The following is an 11,121-nucleotide window of genomic DNA, read 5'->3' on the forward strand; positions in this document are numbered from 1 at the left end:
CCTCAGCCCCTCGTGCTGCACTATCCCGCCTCAGCCCCTCGTGTTGCCTTATAGCCCGCCTCAGCCCCACGCTGCCTTCAGCTGTCAGCCCTTGCGCGCGCTATCTGAGTTGACCTCCCACTTCCCACTGCCCCCTCCTTGCGCTGCCCGCAGCCTGCCCACCCCCACCTCGTGTCTCTGTCGGAGCTGGTTCACAACGGCACCGACTCACTTCGTTCGTCCTTGTAGCAGCAAACACAGATGGAGGATTCTGCTCTGCCACATAGGGACTCCACTGCAACCCCCTCGCCCGACCCCGCAGAACCCACCATCCGACTTGCTCTCTCGCCGACAGAGCAAGCGAGCTTAGAGGTAGAGGTGGTGCGCCTTCAGGCCATCTCTGTTATCTGCAAGATTCTCGGCACCAGACCCAAGAGAGGAAGGGTGCATGATCTCCTTCAGGCCCACCTTCTTGCAGAGGTGGGCAAGATCCTCGATGTTCAGCTTCTTGGACGTGGCTACTACCAGATAGAGTTTGAGACTCTTGAGATGGCGTCCAAGGTCATCGCAATGAGCCCCCTGGCCATCCGTGTCATGGGGTTGATGAGTCTGTTGCGCATTTACTTTGGGATTGTCGCTACTCCCGGGCTTTCATTAGGCAAGTATCCTTTGCTCTACGCCTTCGTTTCCCATCCGTAATCTTTCACATTCCGTTCTGGATTTTTGGAGTCCTCCAACTGCCACAGTCTCCGTTTGAGGTCTTCTTCAGATGGGTCAGATTTTGGGTTGTGTGGACCATATGGCACCAACGTAACTCTCAGATGTTTCATGCACTAGAAATTGACCCTTTCCCTTACTTCAAAGTTTCACTTGGACAAGCACTACACTTTGCTTATGATGTGGGAGACATCTCTCTTGAAGCTTATAAGATTTTCTTTTATTGTTTCTAGTTCTCGGAGCCTCACATGCTCCGTCTTTTGTACCTCTCCTTTAATGTGGGTTTACTTGTTTTGAGATTTCCCAATTGTAAATTAAATCAAGATTTAAAAAAAGAAAAAAAATGTGTGTGTGAATTGATCTGGGCATTTTTATTTTCACTTTCGCAGATTTGGGCATTTTTATTTAACTATCAAAGATGTTGTATTGAACTGTTCTAACCGCTGGAGGAGTGGGAATTTCTATCTTACCGATGATCATGTGCTCATACCTTCACTGCTGCATATACAGAGCGAGTGTGCATCAAAGACAAAATTGTTGAGGGAAAGCAAACAGCATTGCGATGCACCTCTAAAGATACACTATAAAATCACTGAAGAGAAGGTAACAACCTGTTCCTGCTACCATATTCTCTTTATGTTCCTGTCCCTTATCCATGTTGCACCGTGTGTGAGAACTTGGACAAGGGTCAACGGTAAACATTTGCTGCTAAGAGAGCAAATTTAATCATCTCAATTTGTCCCTGGCTTGATCTTGAATCTATTTCGTATGATGAATGAAAATGTGAAGTTGTGGTCAGTCATCACTTCAACACCTTTTACCCTCTTTCAGCTTGAAGTGAGTAAAAATATACAGCTGCCTGCAACACCACAAAACGAAGAAGTCAACAGTCCAATCACTCAACATAAAGCCAAGAGAGGAGAGGCTTCTAAGGCGGAAGAAGAGACTGAAACATTGAATCTGGAGATGCTTCAGCAAGAATTTGCAAGAATTCTTAAAGAAAGGGAAAGCTTGAAAGTACAACAGCATGAATTGGTAAAATGTAGACTGCAGTTTCCTCGTAATTCCTCGTGTGCAGATAGCTGGTAAGTCATGAGCAGTTGCTGTAGTGTTATCAACTGAATAACACACTCTGTCTGCCCGCAGGAGGAAACAAAAAACGAAGTGCAGGACGCCAAGCTGACATTGGCTGCCCAGCTAAGGGCCACAAAAGAGATGGTGATTGAAGCATCGATTACGGCACAGAAAGCATCTTGGTAAATTTTCTATAAGCAAAAATTTCATTGCTTACCAGTTTATGTAGCTACAGTGAATCTTGTTCCCACTGCATTCAAAAAAATTGTCTTTATGATCAAGTAGGGAGCGGGAGGCACTGGAACGAGAAAGGAGGCTTCTAGGGAAATCTCAGAAGGAGATTGAAGCTGCACTCTCAGCACGAGAAGCAAAGCTTTCATTGGATGAGAAAAAATTGGAAAAGGATAGAGAGTTTTTGGAGGACGAAAAAGAGCGTGCAATGGGCATTATCTATAAAGCTGGACAGATGCAACAGCTTATGGGTACTTCAGACATAGATGGAGTAGCAGCAAAGCACTTAGAGCAAACTGCCCCAGTTTCTGGCAAGACCGTCCCTGGACGAGCCGCTAACCATTATTGCACTGACCACGACACACAGCTCCATCATGATTCATCAATGAGTGTGTTGACACATCCAAATCCAAGGTTCGATATAGACATGATAAACCTTTGGAGAGAGAATGAGTGGGCTAAAATCGAGAGGGAGGAGAAAGTGATCATGGATGAAATAAGTAGATTACATTGCCAGAACCAAGATGACATCAAGCAGTCTGGATTGCGAGAACTGTCGAACGATCTGGAGGTGGCGAGCTTTCCAAGTTCCAGAGGAGTTGGAGGCAATAGCTACCATCGGTTTCAACGTGACCTTGCACCTAGTTTGGAAGCACTACAGCTGCCCAGACAAGGCTCGTGCGAGGTGCATGCGCAAGACATCTATCAGCCAGTATTAGATGAACCATCAGATGGGTTTTTCTCAGGGAGTGAGACTGCCTTTTCAAGGGGGGGTGGCAAGCAACACCTTGAAGAGATGGAGAGGATGCATGGAAACCATGATATCTATTATCAAGATGTTATTCCAAGTCAAAACAGGCTGGAAAACGTGATGCAAAGTCTTGTGAGTGCACGGCAGGCAAGCAGAAGTAGGCTTCATCGGACCAAAACCTTACTGCAGTCATTGCCTCTCACGGGTGGCGGGCTCGTCATCACTGAGGTGCAGCAAGCGCTTTGTGCTTTAACAGAACGTCTCTATTTGATGGAGCAGATGGAAGATGAGCTTGCAGATGAATTGCGAGAAGCTTACAGGGCAGCATTACCTGATTCAGAGGGGATCATTGTAGACAAGGTGGAGCTGCTTTGTAAAATGGAAGAGCAGCAAACTCTTAGAGCTGAGTGGGAGGAAGACATGCAGTGTCAACTTGAAAAGATAAGTATCTTACAAGCTAACTCGCAAGCTTCATCTTGCTTTAGCACTCCCATCAAGCGCACTGTTTTTGATCGGATAGTAAGTCCTCCATCTACCAACCAATCAATGAGATAAAGCCAGATACAGTCTACTTTTTGCCTTGTACAGTAATTATTGTTGAAGAGGTGAGTTAGCCTGCACCTCAATTCAAGCAACCCTGTATCATAAGGCAATGACAGATACTCTTTTGTTACTACAGCAATAGTTAGAAGGTCTCTTGCAAATCTCTCTCTCTCTCTCTCTCTCTCTCTCTCTCTCTCCACCAGAATATCGTGCGTTATTGGTTTCATACGATTCTATTACAGTGAATTCCACATGCAAGTATGCTTCTCTCCCTGTGTGCAATCACCAATGTACGTTGATCGCTTTTGGACGTGTATGGGCTGATTGCAGAATTGACTACCTCTCTTCCTCTAGATCAGCAATCTCTCTCTCTCTCTCTCTCTCTCTCTCTCTCTCTCTCTACCCGGTCAGACTATTGACCATGGAGGAGATTGATGAGATCCGATGATGGATCTCCTATGATTTAGCTCTTTTGAGGATTGTACACCCTGCTCATCTTGTATCAGCGTTTGTATCAGCTCTTCACCCATTATATTCTCACACGCACACCCACATTGTGTTGTATTAGCCCCCAATCACTACTTTCACCCCCTATTCATATCCTACACAGCTCTAGCTAGCTGCTTAGTTCACATCTAGTAGTTAAGATTTTAGTTTTTCACTTTACTCCATTTTATTTTTGTACCCAAACATTGTATTAGATCCACCAAGATTGTATCAGTTTGGTCTCATAGGTCATTTTGGCCTTTGATCTCAAGAAACACAACTAGCTCAAAACTCTATATCATCTGCACTTCAGGTACTCCATGGAGTTCCATCTCTAGTGGTGCAAGACCTTCAATGCCAAGTCCAAGAACTACATAAAGCAACTATGTGCCAAAATCCACCCATGACTTTGGCTAGTCTAGTGGGGAAAGTAGAGCAAACACACTTGCTAGGTCTAGTGGTGCAAGAGCTTCAATCCCTAGTGCAAGAACTACATAAAGCCAATATATCCACCCATGATTTTATCTAGTCCACTGGGGCAAGTAGAACAACCACACTTGCCAAGTCTAGTAATGCAAGAGTCTCAATGCCCATTCCAAGAACTACATGAAGCCAATACGTGCAAAAATCCATCTGTGGTTTCAGCTACGCCACCACAACAAACAAGGGAGCCCAAAGTCAACCCACCTAAAAAGTACGATGGAACAAGATCAACTTCTTTCAACAAGTAGAGTTGTCAAACGTTTGATATAACATTTCATTTCATCATCTCTCTCTCTCTCTCTCTCTCTCTCTCTCTCACAGCTCCATTGTATCAACTCACCCTTTGTATTAGCTTTCACCCCACCCTACCCACTATTTTCTTTTTAGTTCTTTGTACTTTTTGTAGCTAGACTCGGTATTAGATTCACCACATGTAATCGTTTGGTCTCATAGGTCATTTTGGCCTTTTGAAGACGTTAATATTACATTTCATTTCACACACACACTTCGGTGATTCTTGCCCCCTGCAGACCCGGCACTCCTGGTGGTGGCCAAGTTCTTTTGAGCGGTTGCCTCTTGAGATGCTGCTCACAGCCTCACTACCCGTTTTCAACTTTTAAACCAAGATTAAGTGCAACTCTTCAGATCTGAGTCTCAATTAGTCTCTCAAACCTTGAAGGTTTGAGTAACCTTTCAAACCTTTGAGTCTGAGAAAAGCCAGCCGTGCAGATTCTGTCATTTTGGAAAGGTAGCAAAGGAAGCCTCAATGTCTTTCTTTGGCACACCAATCTCACAGAAAAGCTGCCTCACGGTGGTAGTTGCACCAAGAAAGGATCACCAAGAAGCGAGGATTTCCACCCTCGAGGCTCAAATCCAAGAACTCATTGGAGAGAACGAGAAACTCAAGCAACGCTTGCTTAAGCTAGAGAAGACGAAGGAAGTAGAGAGACAAGCTCTGCTTGCAAAAGCCCAAGGTGTTGAAGCCTCCCGTACCGAAACCATCTAGGCAGTGAAGGAAGTCCATGAAGCGACACACAGGAAGATTGACACCAAGATACAAGCAGTTTTACAAGAATGTCGACTACAAGAATTCCTTGGCCTTAAGGTTGAAGGACTTCCCTCACCATGGCCCACCAGCGAGGACACTCTCGAAGAAGCAATCATCAAGCTCAATGAGATTCTTTAACCTGTCAACATCGAGCCTATGACCATTTTTTGGATCGACACACACAGGCATGTGCAACCCGAGCATTGTATCCTCACCTTCAAGGACAAAGAAGAACGGATGAAGCTACTACGCCAATCCTGCCTCCTCAAGGAAAAATCATTTTGGATCACCAAAGAATTGACCACAAATTAACTCAAAGTCCAAGCAAGTGAGCTCAAGAAGGTACACAAAGCTTGCAAACAAGGTAAATGGATAGTCTACCGAGGTGGTAAAGCCATCATTCGGAGTTTCGAAATCGCAAATATGTTGGGGTAAGCCTAGCTTATCCTAGCTCTTATGGAGCCTTTCTCTAGCTCTTCATGACCATGTACACATCCCAAATGATGCCATGCATGTGTATATGACCCTTGGAGATTTTTAGCATCTTGCCAAGTGCATATGAGGCCAAAAAGGAGGTCAAAACAGTCCCTTGAAGGTGCAAATCTCCACTTGTTTATCCTTTGTCGGGTTGATCCTTGAGCCCTCTTACACCTCATCTATGATGCAAGCAAGAAGCTCTATCTAGCCTATGCCTATATAAGAGGCTCTAATGTACTCATTTCTATGATTAATTGAAGCTTAACTATGTTCTATTTGACCCATGAATTGCTCATTGTGTTATCCCCCTTAACCTATCAAAATCGGCTCTCCCCATAGCTGACCCCCCCTAGGTTTTGTTTTCCCCTTTTTTTTTTACCCCCTCGATGGGCCCTCAGTCCTTAACTGATATGTACCATCTTCTACTTAGACAAAACCGTTGTAATGTTGTTTTTGGTCCTATGGGTCATATCTGACCTCCGTGGACGATAATTCAATCTCTCTCTCTCTCTCTCTCTCTCTCTCTCTCTCATTTTAGCTTTTTTGGTGTTTTAGGGTTTTGATTTTCTTTTTTTTGTTTTTTTAGGGTTTTTACATGTTGTTTCAGGGTTTTAACACGTTGATCTAGGGTTTCAGCTTGCTGTTTTGCTACCCACACTACCTCTCTCTCTCTCTCTCTCTCTCTCTCTCTCTCTCTCTCTCTCTCTCTCCTCGTCAGATAGATCTTTAAGGTCTCTTGGGATAGTTTCCTATGACGTTATAATACTCTCTCTCTCTCTCACGAATTTGCAAGTTATGCGGAATGGAGCCGGAGACAGAATTACACTACATATGCCATTGCACCGTATACTATGAGATACGTGGGCGTTTCCATTGCCTATTTAAAGAAGGCTTTGGACCTCTAGATAGAGTCATGCAATACCAGGATCAAAGATGCCTAGGCCTGTACCTACTGGAGCTACATCAGCACGGGGATAATCTAATGAGAAGACAAAGAGCACTACAGCCTCAGAGGCAGATCACAGATTTCTTCGGATCGAGAGAAGCAGGAATGTAAGGAGAAGCAAGAGGCCAGCAGCGAGCACAAAGGAGTACCCACATTCATACCAAAGGCACCCTCATTGACAGGGTGATTGAGCTTAGGAAATCGAGACGACCACGACCGAGATGCAGAAGCACACTTTACCGGAGGAGACTACAACAAAGGATTAGAAGCATTCTAGCCAGACACCCAGAATGCTCCTAAGAAGTTTATTTAATACTTTGTATTTAGTTTTTTCACATTTATTTTCACACTCACTTTTCACACTTAGTACTTTAGTACTAAGGTACCCAGACATTGTAACAGATTCACCACTTTTGTATCAGTTTGGTCTCATAGGTCATCCTGGCCTTTTGAAGACGTTAATATAACATTTCATTTCATTTCATTTCTCTCTCTCTCTCTCTCTCTCTCTCTCTCGCTCTCTCTCTCTCTCTCTCTCTCTCTCTCTGTGCTCGCCACGGTTGCTTTTGCACATAACAGCACACATTAGAGCACATACACACACACACAAAAGGCAATGGAAGGCCTTTGAAGGAGAAGACCGTCACCAGAGGAAGGAGATGGCTTCACCTATGGTCAAAAAAGTGACCATCATGATCATGAACAAGCGATTGTCCACCGTCAAGAAAGAGATGAAGGAATGGAAGATGGAGATGGAAGAACGGAAAGTGGCTTTTCTTTAACAATGTCAAGAAGAGGAGTAACTTTACAAAATATTTCTCTCCTTGAAATTATTTTTACTTCTCTCTAGAATGAACTCCTCGAATTCAAGATAGGACGCCAGCTTGAAGGAGGAGAATTTTAGCCGTCAATCATGGAAGAGCTGACCACCATTAAAAAGCACAGGTACAAGCCATTCAAGAAGAGGAAGAACAACACAATACAAGACAGCTTCATGGGTGGAGGTCATTACAAAGACACAAAAAGAAGGCGGAAAATGTTGAGAGATGGATCAAAGTAGCTCAGAAGGGGAAAGGCAAAGACTTACCTGCCACTACTACTCCCACCCTTATCAACATGATGTTGGAGGAAGAGCAAAGGCGACGAATGCGGGCATCACATGTGGCCTTAAACATGAGGATAATGTTGAGAAAGAAATGAAAGAGCTCATGGGATTGATGGGTATTGATACACATGCACACATACAAGCATGGAGAGTAGGTAAACAGAGCGGAGGCAATGGGGAAACATCAAAGGAAAGAGCTCTCAACCCCTCTATTGAGATGAAGAAAGAGTCTTTGAAAAGGAGGCCCACCCTAAAGAAGACCGGCATATTCCTTGGTGATGACCTTACTCTTTCACAGCTTGCTCACGTGAAGCAAGTCATGCCGAAAATTAGGGCAGCAAGAGAGAGGCAGTGTAACAGGGAACGGGCAGAACGTAGCCCAAATGTTTCAAAAGTGCATTCTGGACGAGTCTCGTTCCCAAAACAAAGTTAGGAACGAAACGCCGTTCTGGCAACCCAGTTTGGATACCTGAAGCACAAATCAACCACAACAACAAAAGGTAACAGGGTGGGTAGCATCAAATAAGTCAATCACTGCTCAAGGCTATTTTCAAGGAAACATTAACGTTTGGGCCAAAAAGCCTAAAGTAACAGGCTAGATGTACTCACCTCAAGAAAGAAGTTCTACAAGGAGCGAGCCAAGCTATAACTAAATACAAAAAACTCACGCAAGCGAAAGAACAACAACAAAAGGCAAACGAAAAGACCTTCCAAGCGGGCGACGTGAAAAGAATGGGTGCCGAAGTCAGACCTTAGCCAAGCTACCCAACAAACCTCTGGATCTAGCTTTGTGGTATCATTATCTTTATCCTCTTCATCCTCACTGTCATCCTGATATTCATCTTTATCCTCTGTCTTTATCTTTGTCAGACGCATTTTCTATTTCATGCCTTACCAAAGAAGGTGTTCAATCAATGCCTTGTTAGCCACTGCATTGATAGACCTTGTAGTAGAGTCTCTAGGTCAGTCTTCATGTTTTCCACCAAACTTCTTAAATCATCCAAGTTCAGAGTTATGTTTCCTTCCGGATACGTAATGTCGACCAAAGATTGGTAGATATACTTGTCCATAATAGATTATTTCATAAAATCATGGGTTGCTTTCAAGCTATCAATTCTAGCCTGTTTCTGGCTACAAGTCATAATCAAAGGTTTTTTTCAGAAGATCTCTTACCAAATTCTTGTTGTGAGAAGTCTGGTTGGAGGTTATTGTTTCCAAGTTTTCATATTCTTCTTCCAGCTCCTTTATGGACTTCCCGTACTACTAATCATTTCTTGTTCTTCCTTAAGTAAACTATGGAGCTTTGGTCTTCTTGTTTCCATTGAGTTGTGATGTTGATCTCTTGTGTGAGATGCTTCTTTACATGGCCTAGTTTAGTAGACTCCCTTTTTCCTTGGATTTCAGACATTTGTGCAACTACATTGAGATGGACTTTCTCTTTCCATTGAGATGTGTTGTTGATCTTCTATAGTGCTACATGCAAAGGGCATTACGTTAGTGTTGTTTGAGACCTTCCTACCAAGCCATGTGACCCTTCAACCTACGTACCTTTAGATTTACCAAGGGTGTTCTTTGTTGGACCATTGATCATCTGTCAAACATCCTTCTGGCAGTTAGAACCTTTTGTTTCTTTGTTGCAAGTTCAAATGGGTCTTCTTGGTTTGTTAAAAGATGTTGTCTCTTTGTTTTTTGGTTCGGACTATCCAAACTGTCTTTTTGGTTCTTTCATCTTTAATGCCAAGGCTGTGACCCAAGGATTGATCGGCACACAGGTGGTATAGTAGGAAATTGCCAAGTATACCATGCTTTAAACAAGTGTTGAGTTTTTCCCTTACCAATCTGAGCCACCACAAGATGGTGCTCAGATCATTGGGCCAATTCTTGTTTAGAGTTGTGGCTAGCAGTTGAGGGTTGACACTCAAACGCCTTGCTCTCCAGATTTCTTTTTCATCTTCATCTTCGGTGTTTCCTTCAAAAAACTGATGATTACTTGAGATGTAGGAATCTTGGGTTTCTTGTATATGGAAGTCTAAACACATGTGCAATTAGATCCGCAGTGAGTTGTATCTCCTGTTCATTGATGGTATCATGGCTATATCTGCATGAAAGGTGTCCAGCACTTGCTACTATATTACAGACATATCTATGGATATCTTAGAGACTTCCATCATTATTTTCATATCCCAATTGGTGAGTAATTCCTTCTATGTACCTTTGACGACATACTTTTTTTTTCAACACACCATAGGGCCCACAGGGGGAGGTGCTTATCCCTTCCAAATATTAGCCATGTTACATTGTCGGGCAAGAGCCACGCGTAGGCATCACCATGGCCACCTAATTCATGCACCACATGCTGGGAACGACGGAGAGAACTCGTAGCAACCAGCTAGGAACCTCCTCCTCGGGTGACCCACCCCAGGAGGAGGATGCACTCGAGTGTCCAAGGGTAAGAGCCCTAGCAACGTGAACACCAGGTGAGCACAAGGTGTCTCTCTAGAGTGTGACCCAATAGGGGCTTTGAACCCACAACCCGTAGGTTGAGAGGCCAAAGCCTTACCGTTAGACCAACTCTTTGGGGACATACTTGCCAATAGCATTAGGGAAGACTTGGACTCTCAAGGGGGCCCTATAAAGATGTTTGACTTTGTCTCTCTTGTCCAAAGTGGGCAACCCGGTGAAGTCCATGAACGCTTTGGCAAAGCCCTATCAACCAATATATCATTTGAAAGATCTTAAAAAGTAGGTTCTAAATCCCCAAACTTCGTGAAATTTGGAGTTGATTTGTAGAAGTTATGGCCTCCCCATCGAAGCTGAAATGTGGAGAGAGATTCTATTTATAAGACGGAGTTGTCACAACAAAAAATTGGAATCTTAGTAATATGATGGCATGATATATATCAATGGATAGATCTCAATGAGTACATTCTAATTTCAAAAGATCTGACAAGTTTTGATTTCATTTGTAAAAGTTCTACCGTATGCCCGTTTTGGACAATAGAGAGAAAGTCAAAGTCCTTATAGGGCCCCTCTGAGAGTCCAAATTTTCCTTGATGCTTGGTAGGATATGGCAACTTTCTCTGCTTATAAAGCCTCCCTCATAGCTTTGGAAGCTCAAGCCTTACCCATAGCTTTTGGAGTGTAAGAAGTATCTTTAGTAGCAAAGAAAGACTCATTGGATCTGCTTGAGGACGGAAGTAGGGCGACGACAGATGCAATTTCCAATGCAATGGTTGCAGGTGGTAGCTCTTGTGAAGATAGCATTGTGTAGCAGGACTGTG

The 11,121-nt window shown here is 43.7% G+C and overlaps 1 pseudogene across 1 annotated transcript in view; it reads left to right on the forward strand.

The window, feature by feature from the left end:
• LOC147430267 (uncharacterized) overlaps positions 1 to 3,452 on the forward strand; it is a 239,045-nt pseudogene extending 235,593 nt beyond the window's left edge. Inside the window, exons 12-15 of the transcript XR_015185774.1 lie at positions 1,207 to 1,299; positions 1,528 to 1,731; positions 1,843 to 1,952; positions 2,056 to 3,452. The product of XR_015185774.1 is annotated as an uncharacterized LOC147430267 (transcript). The remainder of the gene's footprint in view (positions 1 to 1,206; positions 1,300 to 1,527; positions 1,732 to 1,842; positions 1,953 to 2,055) is intronic.
• Positions 3,453 to 11,121: the final 7,669 nt, after the last annotated feature.

Source organism: Adiantum capillus-veneris, chromosome 22 (genome assembly GCF_014529385.1).
Source record: "Adiantum capillus-veneris isolate H3 chromosome 22, ASM1452938v2, whole genome shotgun sequence".
Lineage (NCBI taxonomy): Eukaryota > Viridiplantae > Streptophyta > Polypodiopsida > Polypodiales > Pteridaceae > Adiantum > Adiantum capillus-veneris.